The sequence below is a fragment of the Carassius auratus genome, unplaced genomic scaffold, assembly GCF_003368295.1.
Source record: "Carassius auratus strain Wakin unplaced genomic scaffold, ASM336829v1 scaf_tig00030418, whole genome shotgun sequence".
In the NCBI taxonomy this organism is placed as follows: Eukaryota; Metazoa; Chordata; class Actinopteri; order Cypriniformes; family Cyprinidae; genus Carassius; species Carassius auratus.
The window spans coordinates 63,030-90,746 of NW_020525850.1; the positions used below are offsets into that span (position 1 = coordinate 63,030).

The 27,717-nt window shown below is 37.2% G+C and overlaps 1 long non-coding RNA gene across 1 annotated transcript in view; it reads left to right on the forward strand.

The window, feature by feature from the left end:
- LOC113080185 (uncharacterized) overlaps window positions 1-27,717 on the forward strand; it is a 69,157-nt gene that overhangs the window by 29,901 nt on the left and 11,539 nt on the right. The window contains exon 2 of the long non-coding RNA XR_003281817.1: window positions 1,576-1,615. This is a non-coding gene — a long non-coding RNA (uncharacterized LOC113080185). The remainder of the gene's footprint in view (window positions 1-1,575; window positions 1,616-27,717) is intronic.

Genomic DNA, 27,717 nt, shown 5'->3' on the forward strand with positions numbered 1-27,717 from the left:
TGGCCTGGAAAAGGTGAATTGCATCTTTCAAGTTGCATATTTAGGGCCCTATGAAATCTGTTTTATTTTTCCACAAATTCCGTTAAATTTTTTTCTAAATTATTTTTTTTTTTGACACTTTTAATTGTTCAATTAAATTGTTTTAATCAAAAAGCATGTCTGATTAAAGTAATGAAACGTACACAATTCATAAAATCAGGAAACAGAAAAAAAAAGTTTACTTTTTTTTTCAAATTCCGTGTTATTTTCACCAAATTCGGTGTTCCACAAACTTTCTAGATTTGATCATAAGGGCTTTACTAAATTGTTATAATCTAAACCATCTCGAACCAATTTAAAAAAAAAAAATTATTTATTTATTTTTTTACAGAAATGCTGTTTTTGTGTATTTACATGCACAAAAAAAGTTTGATATTTTTCACATGTATTTTTTATTAATAATGTTATTATTATTAATAATACTATCAAAACAAAGTAATATATTTCTGTCACTGTTTCTTCAATTTAAACTGGACATTTATTTTGACGGGTTGCTGTGAAGACCTTTAAGTTTGACAAAATGCTCATGAAGTGACTCAGCAGTTCTAGGGATTGTTTATGTGTACTCACATATTGCAGCGGCAGAGGCTAAAAACACCGCAAGCATCACATGCACTTCAGAATGTGTGTAGTAAATGAAATTCCATTTTTATGACTGATTCCATCTGTGTTTTCTGCATCTCTTAAATCATAGGGCGCTACATTTTGCAGTTTTTATGGTGTGTTTGGAGCGTTAACTGAATTTGCGCAATTCCTTTTATTGAATCAGGTGCAAAAACAGTGCAGATATTGGGTTTATATTATTAGCAGGTGCAATTAATTCGTAGTGAATCCCTCTCCTAAATATTTACAGAGTCATATTCCTCTTGCTCTATTTTTTTAATTTTTGTGAGATGTGTTGACGCTCTGGGAATGACTTGCAAACAGATGTGGTCCAGCAATGCTCCTTGTTGACGGCTTCCCGCTGGTTTTGGCTTGGATACCAGTGTGGGAATCATCACATCCAACACCTGTTCCTCTGCTAAGCACCTTCTTGTCTTCTTGAATGATTTACTCTCTCAGCGAAATTTCTGTGAGGCTTTATCAGTTTTCTTCCTCGTCTCTTTCCCTCTCCCTCAATCTCTCCTCCTCTGCTCAAGCTCATTAAATGTTTCCAAGAGAATAGGAAATCAATGGCGCATATGGTGTGAGAACTTTTTTTTTCTTGATTTGTTTTTACCCTGTATTTATCGGTTTTCGCGTGTCTCTCTCTTGCCTTCCGTTTACTTCAGTTTGGCAAGATATTGTCAGAAATTCATTTTCAGGTGAACCATCCAATTTTTGGAAGAAAGTTAATGCTTAAAATGAGTTTGCCATTGGTGTAAGACAGACTAAACTAATGAGTTATGAGTGTAACTTGAATTAAATCTTAATATCCTATGCAATTGTGCTTCTCAAGTAAATCTATCGTGATATCATGATCCTTCAGAAATCAAAATACCGTGAAATTTGTACCAAGATGCAAGACCAATATTAAGATTTTTTTTTCTTTTCTAGGTTTTCCCACTCATCTTCTTCTGGGGCAGCAGACTGTAAGGTAGGAATACGGTTGTTTTCAGTTCAGATGTGCTCTTCATCTTGTTGGCAGATGAGCCACGGCTTGGCGGCTCATCTGGTGTTTCTAGGTGAAATGGCTATGCAGCACATGACCTTTATTCATCCTGACACACATCAGGCTTCTGGACTGCAGCAGGAAGAGCTGCTGGATGGAAAACGAGAATGTGTCTGATCGCTTCAAATGCTTATCGTCCCCCCTCCCCTCGTTTAATCATCCTTACTGGCTCTCTCCGTGCTGAGCTGTGGGTTTGATTAGTCAGCCTAGTGGAGGATGACAGCATGCTAAACTGCCTTTCTAAAGTGACTGAAATCAGGCTTCTCGCTTGAGATTCTTCATGACTTTGTTCTTACTGTGCATGATTTATCAGGTTACTCGAACAAAAACAAATAAGAAATGACCATATCAGCCTGTGAAACTACTTGAACAGAATGTGCACATGTAATGAAAATAATCTTAACCAATAATGTCAAAACCTTGAGTTCCAGGAGCCAATCAAATCTTGTGTGGGCAGGGCTTAGTTTAGTTCCAATATTTCTTACAGAATTTTATGATTTGCTCAGTAATATGCCATGCATGCAACGTTAAATATCATCCAAATGGTGTTCAAACACATTTTACTGTTTGAATTTCCAATTTAAGTATAAAAAAATTGTTGGGTGGGACCCATAGACTGTATAAAAACATGGATGTAGTGTCCATGATGTCACCCGTAGACTTCGGAAGTGTGTTTTTGAAGCCTAAAGTGTGCAGAGCGGGCGACTCTCCTGGACAATCAAAATTGGGCAAAAAGGCGGGTACTACTTGCTGAAGCCACGCCCACCTAGCACGATGGCAGTGTGAGCAGCCACCTGTCACTCAAGTGGCCACGCCCTTAATTATGCAGAACTTTAAGTCTAAATATAACTTAATTGGATGAGTTCTAATAAAAAATTCACACCCTCAGTTGTCATAAAGGGCAAAATTAAAAAACGGTGGGACTGTATTTTATATAATGGAAATTGATTTGGGTTACGAAAAGTGGCTCATAATACAAAAATTAATCCAAAAGTTTAGGTCTGATGAGATTTATAAAAATATTTTTGAAGAAAGTCTCTTATGGTCACTAAGGCTGCGTTTATATGATAAAAAAAATACAGTAAAAATGTAAATATTGTGAAATAAAATTACAATTTAATGATTATTATCAGTCTTGAAAACATATTTTTGAGGAAACCATGGGTTTGTCAAGATTTTTTTGATAAATGGAAATTTTAAATGAACCGCATTTATTGTAAAAATGATAAATGACTTTGTCACTTTTGATTAATTACATTTGAATAAAAGTTTAAATAAAAAGACAACAACAAATCTTATTGATCCTAAACTTTGAAATGGTAGTGTATCTCCATATACTAGTTCACTTTTTAATGAAAGTCGTTTCAGAGGCGGAGCAAGTTGTTAGACCGTAATGAAAGGTTATGAAGACGACTAGCTTCTTTTGAATAATGTGCACCAATGAATCGTTCACATTAAGACCAGGAATGTGTATTAAGAAAGCAAACCGAGAGCATTTTGACATGTTTCTTTTGTAACTTTAATCCTTCTTTGTCTCGGCAAACCTGAGCGTACACACACACACACACACACGCACAGCCTCAGCACTTTCCAGCGTTCTGGCCGTATTTCAGGCTTCTGCTTCGCTATCAGCAGCGGAGCAGCTTCACTCTCGCCGTTCGGCCAAGCCTGGGAAACAATACGTGCTGTTATTTATTTATTATTTTCAGAAAGAGGTCGTTTGTTGTGTCGGGGGGGAGCGAGCGTGTGTGTGTGTGTGTGTGTGTGTCAAGCTGTCGGGCAGGTCCAGGCACAGCCCATTGTGAGGAATAATGGATGCTATGGCCGCTATCGCAGGAGTTATCTCCCTCACACACACATACAGGGCTTGAGGAGCTGGTGATAAATGAGTTTGAGACTCGCTGTCTGCGATCAATAAACCACTAGCAGCAGATGAGTGAGACCGAGCTCCCGCTCTCCGTTTCTTTACTTCTCTCCATCTGCTCCGCTTTGGCTCCTTCAGTCGCTCTGGTCTCGTCTCATCTCTCATTCTCTTCCCATCTGGTCACTCATGATCTGCTTCTCGTATCATATCTCACTTGTCTCTTACGATGCTATCTTTTTTCGTCTTCTTAACTTGGCTTGTTGTCCAATCTCGTCTCATTATCTTCACAACATTTATCATCTCACTTCTGCTCTTCCGGTCTCTTATCATGCTCTTATCTTTTATGTCGCATCTCAATCTTTTTTTAAATATGTCTTCTCTCTTTTTTTTCAATCTTGGCAATCATCTATTTCTTCTCAGCCCTCCTCGTCTCTTTTCACCTCTAATAGTGATGATCACATTAACATCTTTTATTCTCATTAGGCCTTTTGTTTTCTTTTCTTTTCTTAAAGATCTCTCTCTGTAAGTTTTTTTTTTGTCTCATGTTCCTCTCATCTCTTTGTCTTTTTGTTTTCTCTCTCACATCACCTTTTTTTTCATTATTCTTCTCATATTTCTCGTCTCAATTTTCACTTGTCTTAACTCATTTTCCCATTTTCACATCTCATCTCGTCTCTGCTTTTCTCACATATCTTGTCTGTTTTTTCTTGTTTTTACGTCTCATCTCTTGTTGTCTTGTTGATTTTTGTTTTCTCATACTACTTTTCCAGTTTCTCATATTTTGTCTTTTCTGGTGTTCATGTTTTCTCATCCCTTCTGTTTTCATCTCATCTTGTATTTTTCTATCGCCTCAGCTCATTGTTTTCTCATTTTCACATCTTTTCTCGTTTTCATGTCTCATCTCTTACTTTCTCATCTTGTTGCTTTTCTCTTGTTTTGTCACAGCTCTTCTTTTTGAAGTTTTCATGTCTCATCTTTTCTCATATCTTCTCTTTTCTCTTTGTTTTGTCACATCTTTTCTTCGTAGGTCTCTTTTCTTTTGTATTTATCTCATCATTTCGTGGTCTTCTTGCTTCATGATTTCATGTAGACTCTCACGGTATCTTTTTTCACATCTTATCTCCGTTTTCTTTTTCAAATCTCATTATTTTCCTTGTTTTCACTTCCTTTTCTCATCTCATTTCTTCTCATGTTGTCTTTCTCATCTCATCTCATCTCATAGTTTCTCATGTCTCTCTCATCTTGTTGCTTTCCTCTTGTCTCTGCCTGTTTTGTCCCCACTCTTGTTTTCTGTTCTCATCTCTTCATGTCTTTTCCAGTCTCATCTTTTCTGGCCCCTCTTCTCCTCTCTAATCGTCTCTCTTCACATGAATCTCACCCGTGGTCATGTAGGTCTTGTTTGAGGGGCGCAGGTGATTGCTGGTCAGACACACACACACACACACACACACACACACACACACACACACACACACACACACACACACACACACACACACACTCACACATTGTTCAATTACTAACACTCGAATGCACACAGAACGGCTCAGATGCTGCGTGTGTGTATGTGTGAGAGTGTTTCCAGCTGTAGGAATTGATCGTGGAATGAAAGTGTAATGGGAGATGAGCCCTCATCTCAACCCTCACTGGAACAGAACAGAGATTTGGTTACTAACACCAGCCATATGACGCACAGACACACACACACACACACGCACGCATGCACGCACGCACAGCATCATGTGTGATCACAAATCTCCAGACAGCGTCACACACTCTCAGAAATCTTCAAAAGAAAATTGTGAATGCTAATCAGATGTTTTTGTCTATTTCTGGCATGCGAATACTCTAATGCTCGGACTAATTAAGTCTTCCATAATAAACCTCCTCTATTCTCTCTCTCTCTCTCTCTGTCTCTCACACACACTCAGTCCAGCGCTGACGCTCCTGCCAAGAACGTGTTGCACTCTCATTCTCTTCTGTTCTCACTCTGCACTCTCTTTTCATGTTCTCATCTCTTCTCTTCTCATTCTGTTATCCTGGTCTCTCATTCACTTACCGCTCATTTTCTCATTGGATCTTCTTTTCTTGTCATCTCGTCTCATCTCTTAATTTCTCATCTCTTTTCTGGTATAGTCCTGAATTCTCGTCTCATCTTTCATTCTTGTCTCACTTGTCTTTTTTTTAGTCTTGACTCAGTTCTCAGTTTTCTTGCCTTGCTTGTCTCTTCTTTTCTCACCTCATCTCAGTCATTTTCTCATCTTCTCATCTCTCGAATTTCTCAATTCTTCTCATCAGTCATTTTCTCATCTTTCCTTTTATCATCTCTTCTCATCTCTCGTTTTTCTCATCTCTTCTCGCCTCTTGTTTTCTTGCATTCTTGTTTCTTCATCTACTACTGTCACGTCTGTCTCTGGTCTCTTGTTTTCTCATCCTATCTTTTCTCCTTCTCCTCTCTCCTTCTGTGTATTGCTTGTATGGCTGTGGTTCACTGCACCTGTTGCTGTCAGTGTAGTGTAGTGTGTGTGTGTGTGTGTGTGTGTGTGTGTGAGCTGCTCACCTCTGCCAGAACATCAGACCTCAAGTGAAGAGTGTGTGTGTGTGTGTGAGGGGTCTCGTCTGCCCCTGGCTGTCACACACAACGACCCTCTGCTCTAATGAAGCAGGGGTCATATCTGTGTGTGTGTGTGTGTGTGTGTGTGTGTGTGTTTGTGATCGTGTGTGTGAGGTTAGAGAGCAGCTAATTGGTGGAGCTGCCAGCACTGGAGAAGAGAGAAACACACACAGACACAAGCTATTAAACAGTAAACACACTCCGTCACCCCAGAATTGGACCCTTTCATAATATTCACTAGAAACCGGTGATTCAGAAGAAGCCAACCAGAGTCAAACTCCTGATGGTTTGATTTGACATGGTTTATGTACTTTATTTACACTGCTTTCGTACTAGAGACTTTGACGCAGACCTGAGTCCATTTGTCAAAGTTCGGTTCATCTTGTTCTGCTTGAAAAGGTTGATATGAATGCAATCAATCTTGAAAGTCATCATTTATTAATAAAATATGTATCCATGCTCGGCTCTTTTGCAACACATCCGCCAAAAGTGGTATTGTTTCTCTCTCTCGATGTGTAAAGTTTGAGTGCTATATCCGACTCATGAATAAAATGGTGCAAATGGCATCTTCTCAACCTCTAGACCGTTATGTAGTTTGTGACGCGAAAAGCTGCCGGTGTTTGGTTTTGCTCTCGTTGATGATGCACGTCTCCAAAGACAATGAGTGCGCTTAAGGGAAAATAGTTTGTGAGATTTGTAGGTTTGAATCTTTGAATGATTCAAAAGCTTTGTGTGAGGCAGTTAACTGAGTAAACCTGATATATTTGAGTGCTAATGTGTCTATTCTGCTGTCCGTGTATTTGTAGATTCTCCTATATTGTATATTTTGTTACATCTGCTGATGGCTTCACAACCAATGAAAATGCAGACATTGATTTGTCGCCTCATACAGTCAGAGTAGGAAGATCTAACAGCCGTCAGTGAGAGGGGCTTTAATCAGTACGTATTAAAGGATTGAATGCGCTACACGATTTTTTCCCCCCTAATTTACAGTCTGGACAAATTAACTCTAACTAACTGATTCCATTTGACAGACTTCATAGAAAATCAGTTTAGTGCATGATGCCTAGTTTTTACTCCATAACTAATTATTAAAGTGGCAAGTGCATGAAGTGTTTCAAAAGTTGTGTAGTGTATTCCAGCCTTTAGGAGCAGTCACATTTGGGAAATTTCTGTCATTTCACAGACAAAGCGTTCTATTATCTGTTATCAGATGCTTTTAAAAACAAGCAGCTTGGTTTTTGCAGAATCCATTGTGCAATCTGCATGGAAAATTTCATTTTTTATTTTAAATGCATGTTTTTGTTAAAAGCTTAACTGCTTTGACATTAGCTACTATCCCTTTAAATCCAAACGGCCTGTGGACTTTCAGTCGTTGAACTTCTGTCAAGAGATCCCTCTCATCTCAAAGCTCTCGATGCCATAAACTCATTGAAACGGTCCGCTTTCGACTTTCATTTCCACAGTGGTTTCCTTGTGGTGATATTTTCCAGCCGGTTTGTGTTTGATCGTCAGCTGATATTGTTACGTGAGTCAGCAAAATTGCAGCAGACCTTCAACAAAGTGCCGCTTGTTCTCCTAAACATTTCCCTTCCAGCTCTGCTCCTCCACATGCGCCTTCTTTTCCACGCGCTTATCAAAGAGACCGAGCGCGGAAGAATGAAAGAGAGGGTTATAAAAATGAGAAGTGATAGTAGGTTTCAGCCTTTTGTAATGAATATTCCTTAGAGGTATTGAAATGCTAATTTTACCGCTCATAGTTGGCAAACTCGCCAAATCGTGAGGAAAATACAGGCTGCTTAAACCAACCCCAACTTGAAGAATCTCCCCTTCTTTTATGTGTTTTACTGTTTTGATGTTTAACGCTCTCTCTTAGTTGAATCTTGTTTTCCACCTCGCTTTTCCATTTGTCTTCCAGATGCATATATTCAGGGCTGTTTGGGATTTGGCAATGTTGGGAAGCTAGTTTGAAACTGGAGCCTGCCCAGCTACAAGCTAGTTAAAGGAATATGTATTTGTGTCGTTAAAACCCCATATGACTTTCTTTCTTTTTATTTTCAGTGAAACATAAAAAGAAAACTTTGAAGATTACTTTTCAAACATCTTTAATGAATGGGGATTGAAGCTTTCAAACTTTGAAAAGGAAGTAAAAACACCATAAAATGGCTCATTTGACTCATCTGCTATATTTGAAGTCTTCTATATAAATATGATGGCTTAATTTCCAAACTATTTTTCATTCATCTTAAATTGTAGTGAGCTGTTCCAGTGAGCAGCTGCTGCAACTGAATCATTGTCAAAAACGTGATGTGAATTATTCCAAATTGTGAGTGAATGATATCCAATTTCCATTATTACAGTTGAACAAATCAGTGAATGGTTTTATGAATGGAATCTAGTGAACCATCTTATCAAACCGGTTTTTTAAAATGGATCATAATTGTGTCAGAAACGGTTACCTCGGAATAAGAGAGAAACAGACTAATATTAGCGTAGATGCCATTCTTCTAATGATGTAGCAAATGCATCGGGTGTAATGGGAAGTGTTCCCGGTTCCGGTTTACCTAATTAATGCAGCCTAAAAATCCTTTAACGGATTTGGGTATTAAAAGCATATTAGTATGTTATGTGTAAGCCAGGTTAAAGAGATGGGACTTTAATTTAGTCAACCGCCCAAATGAACAGATTCAGTAAATATACGGTTTGAATATATAGGCCTATTACATCAAAAGAATGGTGTGCTGTTTTTTTTTTTAGTGCTACTCATTAAAAAAGGGGACCTGTTTTTTAATGCAATATTTATTGTGAAAAGATCTAAGCGACTGAAGAATGCAGCTTGATAAGTTTTGTTGCTAATTTTAGCTGGTTTCTTCCCGTCACTGTGCTTGAGTGATTTCCACAGGCTTGTTGGAGCGCTGCCAGTGTAAAGTCTCTTCTGGCTGCATTTCTCCAACACCGGGAGAGTGAGAGAGACACAAATCGAGAGGGGTCAGAGAAATGAGGTGCACTGTAATTAGCCCAGTCGCTCTCTCCATCCCTCTCTTTCTCAGTGTTTCTCTCTCTCTCTCTCTCTCTCTCTCCTTGTTAAGGCATTTCTTGCTGCTATTGTTTGGCTGTCACATCCTAAGGGAAACAGCACGGATGGGGAGGGGGGTGGAGAAACGGTGACCTGTTTCATTCAGAGCACATCTTTCACTCAATCTCTTAGTTTTATATTCTTTTATTTTTCCCTGCGGCCTAGAAAAATCACTATTCGATTGGATGCCGGCCCCAAAAAACATTGGGTATGAATCTCAGAGACCTCTGGGTGTGCGGCCCGCCTTGTAACCAATGATAGTGTGGATTAGAAATAGAAAAGGGGCCCAGTATTTCTTTTTACCATCTCAGCTGTTTTTTATTCTAAAAATGTCAACAAATCAAATCAAAATTGATCCTGTTTACTTTCTTAATGCATTTTCCGACTCTTAAGTTCTGCCCTTTTGTTTTTTTTTATAGTATATTCTGTAAAATGTTACATATGACAGTCATGTTGAGTTTTATGAACTTTGATTGGAAAAGGATTTGCAACCAGCAATGAGAGCAGGCCACTTTAACATCAGATACTATTCGTGATTAACAAAGTCATAATTTGTCATTTTTGTCCTAACTAGTGAAGTATTACTTCAGTATTTTTTATATACCATCATAGCATTTTTAAAATAATTTAATTAACTTTAATACTTTCAGTTTTCACTTTAATTTTGGTTTAAGGTTTGGGAACTTACTTAATTACTAAAATAAATTCTGTATAGCTTGAAATTTTACTATAATTTTTATATTTTTCAATCTTCAATAATCATGTAACTGAAATAAATAGGTTTAAGGATAAGTATTGAAATTATAAAAAATTAAACCTGAAATAAAAATGAATTCAAGCTATATAGGAATTAAAAAGTAATAATAAAAAATTATACAAACACATAGTTACAAAAATTGAACCTAAAATTTATATGAAAACTGAAAATGAGGCAATTCAAAAAAAAAAAAATTATATTACAGTATATAAATGATACAGAAAATATAATAATAAAAATTACAAAAGCACATAACAAAATTACTAAAACTTAACCTAAAATTAAATGAAAACTGAAGATAAGGCAATTAAAAATGTATATGAAAAAAATATTCATAATGGTGTATAAATAATACTGAAACATTAAAATAAAAACGACAAAAGCACATAACAAAATAACTTAAATTTAAACCGAAATTAAAAGGAAAACTTGAAATAAGGCAATTAAAGAGGAAAAAAAATATTATGTCATATAAATTATACAAAAAAAGAAAACCTAATAAAATGACAAAGCACAACAAAATTACTGAAAACTTACATTTATAATTTTAGTGCTTCAGCTTAAACTTAAGATAGAATTAAAAACATATGTTGCATTGGCAACTAACTGAAATAACTGTACACTTTTTATGTTATTTATATTTTATCTTATTTATATTTTAGTTAACAGCAGCAAAGTATAAGACTATGTTTAATGGTTTGCAATTTTGTTCGGTTTTTGTTTAATACTTTATATTTTCATGACAATTTTCTGTTCATGACAATTTTCAATGTTCTGATTATCTGTAATTTTGTTGCTGCTTTCATCATTTTTACTTTCAACGCAGATAGAAAACTCACTTGGCGTGTAAATTTGCCATGCTGCAACTGGTTACAATATGAAATGCAAGCCAATCTTTTTTTCGCTCTTGTTTGCCGATTTAAACCGTTGCAGAAGTTTCCTGGCATCTCTCTCTCATTCTTGAACCAGTCCAAACTTGTTCCTGACATAAGCTCTTTGACAGCATCCCATTTTTCCTGTAGTACCAGTCCTGCACTGTGACAGAGCGATTTAAAAGCCATCTCTTCAGTTTTAATCAGAATTTTTCTCACAAGAATCCACAACAGGTTACATTGACCAGTTGGACTCTGTAGCTCCGCCCACAGTGGAATCTCATTGGTCCAGAGTTCCACTCAACATAAAAGCACTGTATTTTGTTGCATTGTGCAGCATTTTTGTGTTTTAATGTAGACCGACCTGCTTGTCAATCGAAATAGCTAGCACATGTAATTCTGCTTATATGCACTGTAAAAATAGCAGGCTTAAAGAAGTCGTAATGTTAAGAGGATGATGGCGTAAGCTTTGCTACAGATGCATGTGAAATCTGCTTCATAGATTTAAAAGCTTGTACTGTTTATCCCTTTTCTTTGTTCTCTGAAAACCTCGATCAGTTTTGCTCAGAGATTGATGGCGTGCCGGTGTCCCCCTGCTGTCAGTCACCTGCAGGACTGAAAAGCGTTCGCAGGTTTTCTCCTCTTTCGTGACAGGTGAACCCCCAGCGGTTCCTCGTCCTGCTGTTCAGCTAATTGGCGAATGACGATTCGCCCCCCGGCAAAACCAGGACGAATATTACCAAACCTCATTTATTCAGGGCTTGATAGAGTGCTTTTTATCACTTCATTTGAGTGCAAGAAAGGGAACCAAATCATTGTCAGTGGTTATAAAAATGAATCATTTCCCAGCGGCGGATATTCTTCATGAAAATCGTGGTTCGCAGTTGAAGCCCGGAGACCAGCTTTGAAGTTTGTTCAGGATACCCGAGTGAAAACCGCCTCGGTTATTGGTAATATGTGCATTTGAACATATCCGTGAAGATGTGAGTTAGGTCATTATTACAGGAAACCTTCTGAATGCAATTAATCCAATTTTTCCTGCATTATGAACCCATTTCTATCGTGCCACGAGCCCTTGATCAGTGACTGTGTCGGCTGGCCTCACCTCATTTAACAGATTTTGTACTTGCTGTGTATGAATATTAATTGCAGTCATGATTGCAGTAGTTATTTAATTTTTCACAAACCATTTACCATGGTTACCATATTTTCACCCCAAATATTATAGTTATTAAGTATTTTAATTTCTGGTACTTCATGTTGGTGACAGCATCTGCTAACAAGTTGTCCCTATTTTATTGTGATTCAATTTTTGTATATATATATATTTTTATATATACATATATATAAAATATAATATTTATTTATTTAGGAAATGTAGTCTTTTTTTTATACAGGGTAATAGTTTTTAATTTCTTTTTTTTAATTGTCTTTGATTTACTGTAATTTTGTCATTTTTTTCAGTCTATCTTTGTTAGTTATTTCACTTATTTATTTGTTTGTTTGTTTTCTAGTTTAATCACCTTTTATTTTAATTTTTGTATTTTATTATTAGGTTTTAGTATTTTAATGAGATTTTACACATTTTTATTTATTTTTTTATTTTTATTTTTTAAATACATTTTCAGTCATTATTATTTAATTTTTTTTTTATGTTTTCTAGTTTAATTAGTTTTTATTTCCATAAATTTTCTTCACAAGGGTCCCCCCTCAGGCCTGTAGGATTTCTTGCCCTTTTTTAATGTCCGCCAGGCGACAATCGTAATCGCAGTCGCTCAGAAAAGTATGGCGTTTTAACCAAAACTAAGGTCAATTTTGCAATCGAATGCCTTCTGGCTCTTCGGTCCGAGGGTCTTCACATGCGCCGTCACAGTTTTCCGTCTACAACTGTGTGCTCTGCAGGGTGAGCTCTATGAAAACACCTCTCTTCTTCCCCCCCAGCCCCAACACTAGGTCCAGGCCCTCCAGTATCCCATCACCCCCTGCGACTATCCAAGCTGTCACGGCAGGCTGGGCCGCTGGCGTCAGTGCCAGGGCGCGGCAGGACCGGATCCGGCTCCTCCTCCTCCTCCAAGCTGCCCGTATGCGAAGCTTCTTGCCGTTAGCCAGAAGGATGCTTCAGTGAGGACAGGTTTGTCATTTTGAGAGCGAAGCGATTAAACCGCGTAATACCTAGTAAGCACGAGGAACAGTCAAGCTGTCGCATCTGAATTAACAACGTGAGTGTAAAGTTTTGTGTGCGATTCTGCAGAAGCACATTTCCAGCAGATGGTACGACTCACATCCAGACCTGACCCGAGCTTTTAGCACTTCACAAAATTGAGCATTTAATTGGGGGAGAGATTCGATATGCTCGAGTTTGATCACAAGACTGACAGTTTTATGTCCTCAGTTTTGCAAGAACACTCCTCAAGACCAACAGCACAATTTTTTCTTTCTCTGAAGAAAAATGTTTGTGTGACCATTTCCTGGTGCTCAATGTAAAAAAAAGGCCATATTTGAGCCTCTTTAATCTGAGATCTTTATGGTTTTATTTAATTTAGTTCGTAAATTTAAGTAGAAGTAAATATTTAGGTACTGGAAAAAAATTTGTTTTTGTATTAAATACTTGTATTTGTATTAATTTTTTTATTATTTTTTTATTTATTTACTTTTTGTTAAAACTGAGGCATCAACAAGTAAAACAGAGTGCAACTGATCTACATGTCATGTTTATTGATTTATTAGTTGTTTTTTTTTTCATATAAAACACTGCGGTCATGCATAAACTCAATGGCATTTAATTGGTCTGCTATTTTATTTCAGGCATGGCTCCTGCTCAGAGGTCTATGCAAATATTTAGTTTCCATATGGCTACAATTCCACCAAGTTTAATGCTAAAATGCTAAATGCTAATATATTAAAGGCTGAAGTTGAATACTTTGGTTATGGGTTTTGTAAAAAGCTGATTCATGGGGTTCTTTGTTGTGAAGCTCCAGGAGACAGTAAATGTGTGTCTTGTGCCGTTTACAGTGAAAAGCATCATGTTGCTGCTGGTCCTTGGCATTTGTAAGAATCTGAAGCAAGTATGGTATGAAAGCATTTCACACAAGGACAAGCTTTTCTACTAAAGCACGGCTTTGGATGTTGAGTTTTGAGGCCAGAGCTTGAAAACGGCTCGTCTGCTGACGGTTCGTCTCCGGCTCCGTGTGTTTTTTGTGCTGGTGAAGTGTGAGAGTCTGCCAGTGGAAGCTGAGAGGATTTTTTTTCACCGCTTTATATCCTTTACATAATCCAGATCCTGTAGCTGTAAACGACTTCCTCTCAGATCAGCAATATTCAGGGACATGAAAATGGAAAGGTTTGTGTTTTTATCCGCTGAAACAAAAGGACATTGCTGAGCTTTTCCAAAATCATCTGTAGACGGCCTGGAGCAGCGGCACAGAACTTTCATGTCAAAGTCAAGTGAGACACACACACACACACACACACACACACACACACACACACACTTTCTTGCTGGAATTTTCCATTTCCTTTGTATATTTGTTGCATGTTTAAGGCCAAGTGCATAATACAACACGTGCACAAATGAAGTTTCTTGTGTTTATGTGCTTTACAAGGCTGACCAGAGGTGGGATGCACAGAATATTGGTTACATTATTGGTAACATTAATTCAATAACGCACTCTTTTTATATATATTTATACATGATCTGTTACTCTAGTAGTAGTTTTTTAGCAATCCTAAAATTACATCATAAATTAGATTTACATAATCTACTGAACATGATGCTTATCAAACATTTCAAAAAATATTTTATTCATTGCAATTTAATTGGATTATACTTTTTGTTTGTTTGTTTGAATGTTTATTTTAAATATTTTAAATAATAAATTTATTTATTTACATTGGACATAAACTTGATTTGATCCAAGTTTAATTTGATTGATTTTGAGTAATATATTTATTATAAAATAAGTAAATATGTATTTTAAGCATTTACTCTGTATTGTAAATATGATGAATTACGTTATTTTAATATATTTTAATATAATTTAAATATGTATTTATTATGTGTTTATTTACATTTGACCAAAAACGCACAGGAGATTTGGTCCATTGAGTTTTAATTGGATTGTACATTTTATTTATTTATGTATTTATTTACTTGTTTATTTATTTAGAATATTATATTCATTTAAACAATATTTTAAATATGTATATATTTATTTACATTTGACATGAACTGACAGTAGGTTTTATCGATTTGCGATTTAATTGGTTTGTACATTTTATTTTTATTTAATGTATTTATTAAATAGGACATTTATTACTTTATTTATTTACATTAGACCTAAACTAACGCTAGATTTTATTCATTCAGATTAAATTTGATTTTTTTTCTTTTTTTTTTTTACGTACCTTAAAGTATTTATTTTAAATAATTTAAATTAATATGTATTTATTATTTACGTATTTATAAGTGTATTTATTTATTTACATACCAAAATAAGGCAAGATATTTGGAGGAGAGGGGTTAAAAAAAGGGCAAAATCAGGTCACTGGAGAGTCATTAAGATTTCAAATTGTTTTGTTTTTAATTTAGAATAACATGCCTCAGTGAATCACAACAGTACGTTCAGCATCCTGTGTTATGGACATATAAGTGGAAGATTTAGATTTATGACTGTGTGTAGCAGGCTTCAGTCACATGCTCTCAGCCAGAGTTTGTGATGGGAAACATCTGCAGCTGGAGTGAGTGGAGTAAAGTCCCTCTGGATCAGGACCAAGTTCAGTTTTCATCGTGGCTTCTGGTTCTCTCTGAATGACAAGTCTGTTCACTGCAGATGCTGTCTGAGCGCTTGCATGACTACATTTCTCCAGTCGCTGCGTTCCACGGGCTGATATGAGACGCTGTTATTACATCTAAGCCTGAGTGATTATGAGCCATTGAGGTTTATTTTACAGAAATCATCTCCGGCAAAAGAGCGTTTAGGACAAATATATGTATCGTTGGCAGGGAGAGTGTAAATACAGCGGTTGAGTAAACGGCACATGTAAACCAATCATTTCAGACAGGATAAATGCTAAACTGTCACTTCCTGACTGGGGACCAATCGGAAGTCATCAGGCTCGACAGGAAGTTGAATGATATTCCTGAAGTCACTGGAGATTTGCCCTATTCTATACCCCTCAAGTAGATACTCACGTGACTCCAGCTTTTGGCAAATGGAAGTAGAAGTTCACATTTAATGGTAAAATGTAGAAAAATCCAAAATGTTATTTCCTGAAAGGCGGGAAAAACAGAAGCCATCAGTGAGACCAAGAATTTCCCTCAACTTCCTGTTTGACTTCCAATTTGTTGCCTTCAGGGTATGATAGTTTAGCAAACTTTCCACATTTTATTTTAGTTTTTCTACCGTAACTCAGTTTCCTGTTATCCTCAGTTACATTTGATGGCTGTTTTATGGTTGACAGGAAGTGATAGCTTAACACTTATATAAATACACACACTCCAGTTAATGTGGAAAATATTAAACCATAACTTCCTGTCAACCAGTAGGAAGTCATCAAACTAAACAGTAAAGACTGACAATGACTTTAGCTTGTTGACATGTTAACCTCTATTTGTCAACACACCAACATCTGTATGAGATTTTACATCTACAAAAAGTAGCCTGTTTGATCAGGAAAATCTCCACAAACACGGACATGTCCTCAACTTCCTGTTCAGTTTGAATTTTGGTTTTCAGGTACAGTATATGATTTAATTTCTTAATTTCCAACAAGTATAAAAAAATACTGTATGTTTTCCATGCAAAAAGGATGTTAGTAAATGAAGCAGTTTACCATGGTAAAGTGATGGTATCAGTTGATAACATTATTGGTACTGTACGATTACCAACGTAATTATCGGTACTCCAAACACATTATTTTAACTACCATGATATTTTGGACGGAATACCATGCACTACCAAAAATACCCTGGTACTATTTACACTGTGTTGTCCACAAGTGCAAAGAAATACTATAGCGATTTACCATGGTAAGTGATGCAATTTGATGGTAATACTTTGGTACTCTATGATTATCATAATATTTGCAATAGTAATAATAGGTATTCCAAACATATTATTAGTAACTACCATGGTATCATTTGGACATGTACAGTATTGTTCAAAATAATAGCAGTACAATGTGACTAACCAGAATAATCAATGTTTTTTGTATATTTTTTATTGCTACGTGGCAAACAAGTTACCAGTAGGTTCAGTAGATTGTCAGAAAACAAACAAGACCCAGAATTCATGATATGCACGCTCTTAAGGCTGTGCAATTGGGCAATTAGTTGAAAGGGGTGTGTTCAAAAAAATAGCAGTGCCTACCTTTGACTGTACAAACTCAAAACTATTTTGTACAAACATTTTTTTTTTCTGGGATTTAGCAATCCTGTGAATCAGTAAACTAATATTTAGTTGTATGACCACAGTTTTTTAAAACTGCTTGACATCTGTGTGGCATGGAGTCAACCAACTTGTGGCACCTCTCAGCTGTTATTCCACTCCATGATTCTTTAACAACATTCCACAATTCATTCACATTTCTTGGTTTTGCTTCAGAAACAGCATTTTTGATATCACCCCACGAGTTCTCAATTGGATTAAGGTCTGGAGATTGGGCTGGCCACTCCATAACATTAATTTTGTTGGTTTGGAACCAAGACTTTGCCCGTTTACTAGTGTGTTTTGGGTCATTGTCTTGTTGAAACAACCATTTCAAGGGCATGTCCTCTTCAGCATAGGGCAACATGACCTCTTCAAGTATTTTAACATATGCAAACTGATCCATGATCCCTGGTATGCGATAAATAGGCCCAACACCATAGTAGGAGAAACATGCCCATATCATGATGCTTGCACCTCCATGCTTCACTGTCTTCACTGTGTACTGTGGCTTGAATTCAGAGTTTGGGGGTCGTCTCACAAACTGCCTGTGGCCCTTGGACCCAAAAAGAACAATTTTACTCTCATCAGTCCACAAAATGTTCCTCCATTTCTCTTTAGGCCAGTTGATGTGTTCTTTGGCAAATTGTAACCTCTTCTGCATATGCCTTTTTTTTAACAGAGGGACTTTGCGGGGGATTCTTGAAAATAGATTAGCTTCACACAGACGTCTTCTAACTGTCACAGTACTTACAGGTAACTCCAGACTGTCTTTGATCATCCTGGAGGTGATCATTGGCTGAGCCTTTGCCATTCTGGTTATTCTTCTATCCATTTTGATGGTTGTCTTCCGTTTTCTTCCACGTCTCTCTGGTTTTGCTCTCCATTTTAATTCATTGGAGATCATTTTAGCTGAACAGCCTATCATTTTCTGCACCTCTTTATAGGTTTTCCCCTCTCTAATCAACTTTTTAATCAAAGTACGCTGTTCTTCTGAACAATGTCTTGAACGACCCATTTTCCTCAGCTTTCAAATGCATGTTCAACAAGTGTTGGCTTCATCCTTAAATAGGGGCCACCTGATTTACACCTGTTTCTTCACAAAATTGATGACCTCAGTGATTGAATGCCACACTGCTATTTTTTTGAACACATCCCTTTCAACTAATTCAACTAATTGCCCAATTGCACAGCCTTAAGAGCGTGCATATCATGAATGCTGGGTCTCATTTGTTTTCTGAGAATCTACTGAACCTACTGGTAACTTGTTTGCCACGTAGCAATAAAAAAATATACGAAAAACCTTGATTATTCTGGTTAGTCACATTGTACTGCTATTATTTTGAACAATACTGTATCTTGAAATTACCATGCACTTGCAAAAATACTGTGGTACTACCATGGTACATTAATTTCAGTACCAAATTACATTTCCAAGCATAGCAACCATTGTATTGCCATTTACCACCATTTTTGTACCATTGTACTGCCCAGTACTCGGGGTACTGGACTTCACGTACCATGGTTTTAACTATGGCACTTCCAAGAATTCAATGGTGCTATCAAATTACATGTCGAAAATGGAAGCACCATGGTACTTTTTTGTTGGTTTTCATTACTGTAAGTGTGTTTTTCCACGATTCCACGTCAAAAACAACAACAACAACAACTGAAAAGAAGCAACAACATGGTAAAAGTACAAATATAGAGGCACAATGTTTTCAGTTTGTTGGCAAATTGATATAAATGCACCCACACACATTTTGTCTTCTCCTCAGATGTTTCTTGGCTCCACTGTCTCACATATGGTTTTGTTTTGCGTTTGTTCGAATATAGCATTAAATGAATGGTTTGTGTAACTGGCATTTTTCAGTAATTATGGTCTGACGATGTCTCATTCTCAGCGCAACAGTCCCACCGGGGCCTGTTGACATCAGATTATTGGTATTTGTGAAGCCGTCATGAAGCCGCCCTCATTTAGCTCGTTTCCAGAGGAAATCACTGCATTTAATAACCGCAGCATCGGACTCTCTCGCGTCTGACCCGCTGGTTTGAATTCTTTGTTGGACGACTCTGGAAAAACTCTTCCCTATTTAGCCAAACAGTTTGACTTTCCCCCCCTCCACGGGTGCGACACGCGGCGGTAAACCGCATTATCTGGGATCTCAGCGGGATTTCGAATGCTTGTGTAATCCTGTCATTTCATTCATGGATACCTCCAGGGTTATTCTGGGATGCCTCTGTTCTATCTGCCCACCTGTCCGCTCGCGGATGCCTGCGAGGGAGATTGAATTCCCTCACCTCACTCACACACACGCGCACACACACCATGATCACCTACTCATCTCCACCGCTATCAGAATGTAACAGAGACCCGTGCTGAACTGAACCTGCTTGTGCCGAGGATTACGTGGAGCCTGTGAACCCTTTTAACTGGCCAGGCCCACAGGATGAGCTGTAGACCTGAGGAGATACAGAGGTGGATGCTGACACCGCCTGGGGGATTTAGCAGAGTGATAGTCCTTTAATTTTGATTTGTAAAGAGCATCTGCCCTAATGTAAACTGTACTTACTGTATCTATCCTTCTGTCTCTACTTCAGTCTATTATCTCATCTTTTGTGTATATATCACTTTTTCTATTCCTCTGTCCTTCTGTTTGCCCTTTTATCCATTCATCTGTCTGTCTTATAATCTTTTGTCTATCAGTTTATCTTTTTTCTGTCTGTCTATCTGTATCTGTCTGTCTGTCCATTTATCTATCATTTTGACTATCATTCTCCTTTGGTCTTTTAACTAACCTTTTGTCTGTTTTCATCCATCCATCCATCCATCCATCCATCCATCCATCCATCCATCCATCCATCCATCCATCCATCCATCCATCCATCCATCCATCCATCCATCCATCCATCCATCCATCCATCCATCCATCCATCCATCCATCCATCCATCCATCCATCCATCCATCCTTCCTTCCTTCCTTCCTTCCTTCCTTCCTTCCTTCCTTCCTTCCTTCCTTCCTTCCTTCCTTCCTTCCTTCCTTCCTTCCTTCCTTCCTTCCTTCCTTCCTTCCTTCCTTCCTTCCTTCCTTCCTTCCTTCCTTCCTTCCTTCCTTCCTTCCTTCCTTCCTTCCTTCCTTCCTTCCTTCCTTCCAATTGAGGAACTGACCTGCGATGTAAAAGTCATTCTTAATTCAGTTCTGAATGGTTCACCATCCTTACTATGTGTAGTATGTGGGATTGAGTCCTGTTAATAGCCCCCACCCCCCCCCAATATTCAGCATGTAGGGGTCAACTGCTGACCTTTTTAAAGTGAAGACAGCGGTAGTATATTTTCCAACCATTAGCATACCGCTGTCCGTACCACGTACCACTGCCTCGGATGCTAATCATGAAGAATGATGGCTTCTGCGTTGCTGTCCTCTCTCTGTGAGTTCCTGTTATTTGTAACCTGCCCGGATTGTCGACCTTGTGTGCGCGCAGCTCTCTCTAATCCCTGGGCTCTTTCCTGACGCCCCAGCCCTGCATAACTGTCCACACTGGGGGTTGGCCGCCTCCACGCCTGAAATCTTTGTAATAACTTTCTCTATCACCGAGCCGATCTCCTGCCAAAGCTGAATCTGTACCTTGCTGTAATAGAGTGCCGGCAAGCGTAGCGGTAATAAATGCGACATGATTTACTGGGATAAATATGGAGAAATGACTCTCGCGTACAGTAAATGAAACTCCAGGTCATAAGTGGAGGCATTTTTCTGTGTGTGTGTGTGAATACTTAAAAAAAAGTGTGTGGGTTAGTTATCTCATTGGCAGAAGACTTTAAGATGCTTGTGTCCTCGCAAAGTGTGTGTGTGAGGGAATGAGTTGCCTGCAAATTGCTTTGCATCTGAATTAAACATGTTGCTCGTTCACGCCTCACCGCGATGGACAGCGAAACACGTTGCAGCCGGAGAAAATGACTTTTTAAGTGGGGTATTTATGAGATGCTATTGTATTCATTTGATTATAATAAAACTGCCAACGTGTGGAGGTGAATGGCAACTAGAAACCAGGGCGGCCTCCGTGTCTTTCTCCTTGAGAACATGACGGCTTTTTACCATTAGTTTTCTGTAAGTGCTGCGGATAGCTGCCATGGATCGTCAAAGATCGACTTATTAAAAGGAACAATGTCTGTTTTTATTGAGGTTTTGTGGTGGTTGATGCTTAAATGATGGTAAACATATGTAGTAACAGTGTTGAAATGCGTACAACCGGAGAGTCAGACATTAGAAAGCACCATTGAAAATGACTTACTAAACAGTTATCAATGTCATTCTGTTCAAAATGAGTATCTGTGACATGCTGCTTAAATTCACTTTACATTTTATGAAAGATGTCAACGTGTGGGATAACAGCTAAAAGCTAAGATGGCCTCCCTGACTTTCTCCTCATGCACATGACAGCTTTTTTCAATTATTTGAATAATAATAGCTGTCATGATGCATAAAGAGCGATTTAAGTAAAGGAATACTATCTGTTTTTATAAAGGTGTTCTAGTGGTTTATGCTCGAATGATGATAAATGGATGCAGTAACAGGGTTGAAAAAGATCTTTCGTACAACTGGAGGGTCTCACATTGTAAATCGCCACTGAAATCGACTTACTAAACACTTATCAATGGCATTCTGTTTAATTTCACGTGATTTTATGAAAGCATTTCAGCATGTGGAATAAAAATAAGAAGCCAAGATGGCCTCTGTGTCTTTCTTCTTGAGCACATGATGACTTGGTGGCATTAAAATCTGCCATGATGCATAAAGGTGACTTAATAAAAGGAGTAATGTCTGTTTTTATAAAGGTTTTGTTTAGGTTTATGCTTAAATGACGGTAAACAGATGCAGTAACAGAGTTGAAAATGATCTTAAATATCACAAGACAGTCATCTGGAGGAAATCACCACTAATGTCGCCGATAGCGGTCATCATATGTAAAGGTAAATTAATAAACAAAACAGAGGGATTTGTGTTGTTTTAAGCTGGAATGACCGTAAACAAATGCAGAAACCGTATTGAAAAAGATCTTACGTGGGTATCTATGACACACTGTTTAAATTCATGTGATTTTATAAAAGGATTTACTGTGTGGAAATGGCAACTAGAAGTAAAGTCTGCCTATATTTTACTCTACCTGGGCAGACTAAGAGTTTTAAATATAACTTTTTTTTCTTTTATTGTCACAGATAGCTTTTTTTTTCTAGAGGCTCTGTTGTGGTTTGTACATGAATGACAGTAAATGGATGCTGTGTTACGGGGTTGAAAAGTCTTATGGAGACAAACAATGGAAAGTGCCACTGAAATTAACTTTTTGAATAGTTGTGTATGACATGCTGTTTAAATTGATGTGACTTTTTGGAAAGATTTTAGTGTGTGGAATGACAACTTGAAGCCTTCTGTGTCTTTCTTTTTTTTTAGCATGTGACGGCTTTGTACAAAGAGTTTTCAGTAAGTGTCGTTGATAGATGCCGGGATGTGTAAAGACTGACTCAAAACAGGAACAATGTCTGTTTTAAAGAGATTTTCTGGTGGTTTATTATTGAGCAAATGTAAACAGATGCAGTAACAGGGTTGAAAATTATTTTGCAAATCACCAGAGAATCACACGGTGGAAACCACCACTGAAAATTATGTGATTTTTACCCAATATTTCAGGATTTGGAATGACAATTAGAAGTCAAGGCTATTTCACTCTCCCTTAGCAGACAAAAGGTTCTTAATATTATTTATTTATATTATGGTCACTGTCATCATACATAAAGATAAATGAATAAACTAAATAATGTTTTTAAAGAGTTTGTTTGAGTGATTGTAAACATATATGCAGTAACAGGGTTGAACACTGGAGAAGTCACACAGTAGAAAGCACCATTGAAAACAACTTTCTAAATAATTATCTTTTACATGTTTAAATTCATGTGATTTTATGAAATATTTCAGCATGTGGAATAACAATTACAAGGCAAGACAGCCTCTGTTTTTTTCCTTTATGATTAGTTTTCTGTTTTAATATTACTCCTTTTAATTTTATTCTCACTGATAACTGTCTTAATATGTAGCTGTTTCATGCATGAATAACCTGGTAAACAAATATAGTAGTGGTAAAAAAGAAGCATCTTCCGGACCATCAGACAGATACATTGGAAATCTTCTGAAAATGATTATTTAAGCGATCTGGCTTTGAGTTGCTATTTAATTAGTTTTCTTTTTGAGTGGCACTGATAGTTATGATGTTTAAACTTTTATTTGCAACTTAATAATGAGGTCTTGTGTCAAAGATGCACTTGAAATGCTGTAAACAGATGCAGTGACAGAGCCGAAAAGGATATTATGGACAGCAGAGCGCTGCACAGTGGAAAACACAGTGGAAAATGACTTTAAATGGGGTTTCTGTGTGCTGCTATTCAATTAATTAGATTTTTACTAAAGATTTCAGTGTGTGGACATGAATGACAAATAGAAGTAAACCGGCCTCCGTGTTTTTCTCCCAGGTTTTTAGGATTCATTTAGTAGTGCAGATGGTTGTAATGCAGTATATAAACCTTTATTGGGTGACATAATAGGCTATTTTCATAAGTGCCATTTATTTAACTTTATTTTAACTCACAAAAATGAAGCATTAACAGTTTGGGGTCAGTAAGATGTGTGTGTGTGTGTATACCGTAAAACTTCAAATAATAGCCCGGGCTTCTATTTACCCAAATCGCCGAACTGCACCGGCTTGTATTTGAGACAGGCGTCTATAAGAGACAGGCCTTTAATTTGGCGTTGAGATATTCAAGCATGACAGTAGGAGGTTACCACATTATATTACGTTTTATATATAATTAATTTGAATGTGTTTAACAAATCATTTAATGTAAGAAATGTCTTTGGCTATTGCCAGCTTACAAAAAAATTATAATCATAAAAAACAAAACTATGTGACCGCGATGGGAGGAACAATACAAGTTAACTTATCCCTAAACGAATGTGTTTAACAAATAATTTAGTGTAAGAAATGTCTTATATTACTGGCAGCATAATGTGACAGCACGATGTGACAGCAATGGGCAGAACAATATTACCGCTAAAATCCATCGAGCATATGAACTTGTTGCCCAAAACATATCAACAAGAAAGAATGAAAGCTACCCTGTAAAACAATTGCAATCATGTGATAGAAAATTACTCTATTCATCACTATCATCATCCCTGCGATCCTCAATTACAAGTTCATTGGCGAATTCCTCCTCCACGTCGCTCTCCTCCACTTCTCCCTCTCCAGCCTCCGCTAACTCTGCCTGCCTTGCTTGCACTAAACACAGCTCTCGCCCAGATACGCACGGCTCTCCCTCTTTGAAACAATGGATAAGGTGATCCTCACTTCCATCAGAAGCTACTGTCAGGCCACATACCTAAGGTTAACACCCCGAAGTTAATTAAATATATTACCTCCTCTTTCTCCCTCGAACACACACGCGCCCGCGCAAGCATACCTTAAGGAATTTTTCAGCCGCTCCGTATCCAGCTCTCTTTGTATCAACCGAGAAATGTCGCTGCTTCTTCGGAATTTTGTTCGGCAAATTTGAAAACTGTCAGCTTAAAATGTCAAATCATACTTATTTATTTTTGTCTCCATGGAGGTATTGAGAGAATTAAGAAAAACTGAAGACTAAAAGAAAGTTCGTTAACCTCTTTATTATGTTGCCATAGTGAGTCGTTCATGAACTGTTGTGTCTGTCACGTGAAATCTAATCAAAACATAGAACCGACGATCTGACGGGTTTGAGAAGATCAAATACAACCCGATACTAAAAAAAACAGACCAGGCCTCTATTTGAGACCGGCCTTTATTTACCCAAACCTGTCGTCACACCAGGCGTTTAAAAGAGACAGGCGTCTATTTGGGACTCGGCTATTATTTGAAGTTTTACGGTAATTTAATTTGATTCCACAAATATGCATTAAGCTGATTAAATGTGACAGTTAAGACATTTATAAAGTTACAAAAGATTACATTTTAAAATATTTTCTTTTCTTTTGAACTTTCTGTTCGTCAAAGAATTCTAGAAAAATTATAGTTTCCCTCTAAGTATTTTTCAAGCAAATCAGTATGTTAGAATGATTTCTGAAAAAACCATGTGACACTGGAGTAATGATACTGAAAATACAGCGTTGCATCACAGGAATAAATTACATTTTAAAATGTATTAAAATATAAATCAGTAATTTTTAATAGTAAGAATATTTCACACATATTTGTTTTAATGCATTTTTTATTTCAAATAAATGCAGCATTGGTGAGCATAAGACTTCTTTCAAAAACTAACTCTATTAAAAACCCCAAACTGTAGTAAATGTTTTTTTTACTAAATACTAGATCTTTCTGTCTTCCACAGCAGATTAGTTTTCTTCGAGCACTTCTTCACTTTTATTATGTGACTTAATAAAGAAAACTGTCTGTTTTTATAGAGGTCTGGTGGCAGAACTGAACTTGAAGTGCAGTAACGGGGTGGAAACCGATCTTACGGGCCAACGGAGGGCCGCACAGCGGAAACCACCGCCGAAGGTCTTTTCGCTCCAGACCTCATCCATAAAATGCTTTCTGTGTGTGAGAACCCAGTAAAAACACTATCCGTCAGCTCTCAAAGGGAAATACATTCTCTCTCACGGCGTCCTGCATGTCTGAAATGGATATGGCGGTGTGAAATAATACCGTGGCTCACCGAGGTCACTGGAAGAGAGCTGTTGATTGAAGTATTTTGTCTCCTCGGGTGTCAGTGCTGTGAAGGTGAACTCCTGCATCTGTTTGTTAAATTCAGTCTTTTATTAGTGTGTGGCTGCAGCGCGCCTGTCCTTTCTTTTGTGAGCAGGGAACCGTGGGAGAATCTCACTTTGAGGATTTCAGCTGCAGACTCCAATAGAATGGATTTGTTATCTCAATTTGTTATTAAAAATAAACTTTGTAGGGTTAGGTAAAAACATTATTTCTTCATTTGAACCGTCTTGGTATTGATTCTTAAAGTCCTAAGAACAAATTTTAGTATGAATAGTGTGATTCATGAATAAATGATTCTTAAGAACCAGATATTTTTGATGAATCAAATAAATCGAGGTCAACCCACAAACAATTGCCTCTTGTAAACTTACTCTTTTTAGTGAATCAAAAGCATGTTGTGCAACCAGTGTAGTTCAATTCAGGTACAAGTGACTGTTTGAATCGATTCTTTTTAGTGAATCAGAAACATTCTATGCAACCATGAACAAATGATTCTTATGAATCAATTTCTTCTTAGTGATTCATAAAACATGGAGTGCAACCCACAAAACAAATGATTCTTATGAACATTATCTTTTTAGGAAATGAAAACATTGAGTGCTAGAAACTAGTGGAGTGTAATTTGCAGACAAATGGTGCTTATTAACCATTTTTTATTAAATTAAAAGACAAGCCGCAGTGTTGTCATTTTTACAAACAAATTATTATGATCCAGTTATTTTAGTGAATCAAAAACATGCAACACAACCAGTGTAGCTCAGTTCACTAATTATTCTTTTGAACCAAATCTTTTTATTAAACATAAAAACATTCCAAATCAACTCAAAAGTTTCTTGAAACAAATCCTAGGCATGTTTAGTCCAATTCACATCACATTCACATAATCAGAAACATACCAAACAAGAAGTGTAGTGAGATTCATGAGGAAATGACTCTTATGAGCCAGACCTTTTCAGTGACTCAGAAACACATCAGTGATGAACGATTCACAAACAAATGATTCTAATGAATTGATTCTCGAAGTGAGTCACAAGCATCAGTCAATTTTTTGTGAGCTGATTCTTTTAATGAATCATGATAAGGATCCATTTGGAGCCCTTCGATCAAGTTTATACTATTTTATGTGAGTTTAACATTTAGTATATAAAAAAATAACAATTAATAATAAAATTTTACATTATTAATATTTTTGTTATGTATTGATTTTCAAGTTTTTTTTTTTGTATAATTTACAGTAGCTGAGAGAATTAGTTTCAAATGTTTGTGAATGGACATTTTAACTAAGATTCGTTCAAATGATTCTGAATAAGTGTAATTATATTTGAATCGAGTTCAGATATCTGTAATAGCAGATGTTTAATATTCTTTGGTTGTTGGTCATTTGGTCAATTGTTGTGCTGTCCCCAGAGCAGATTAGTCCCAGAAGATGACCGGCGTGATGTTTATATTTCTATCAGCCAGCGGCTCAAAGAAATCTCCATAATCTGGCCCCCTGACACATGTGTCTGATAACAGCTCGTGACTCTCGGCCGCGCTGACCCCCGTCTCAGACGTGTTAGAACTTGCTTCTGAGCGTGTTTTTCTCCAATAAGCTCCTTCGGATGGAGGGAGGCAGCGGTGGTCAGTCGT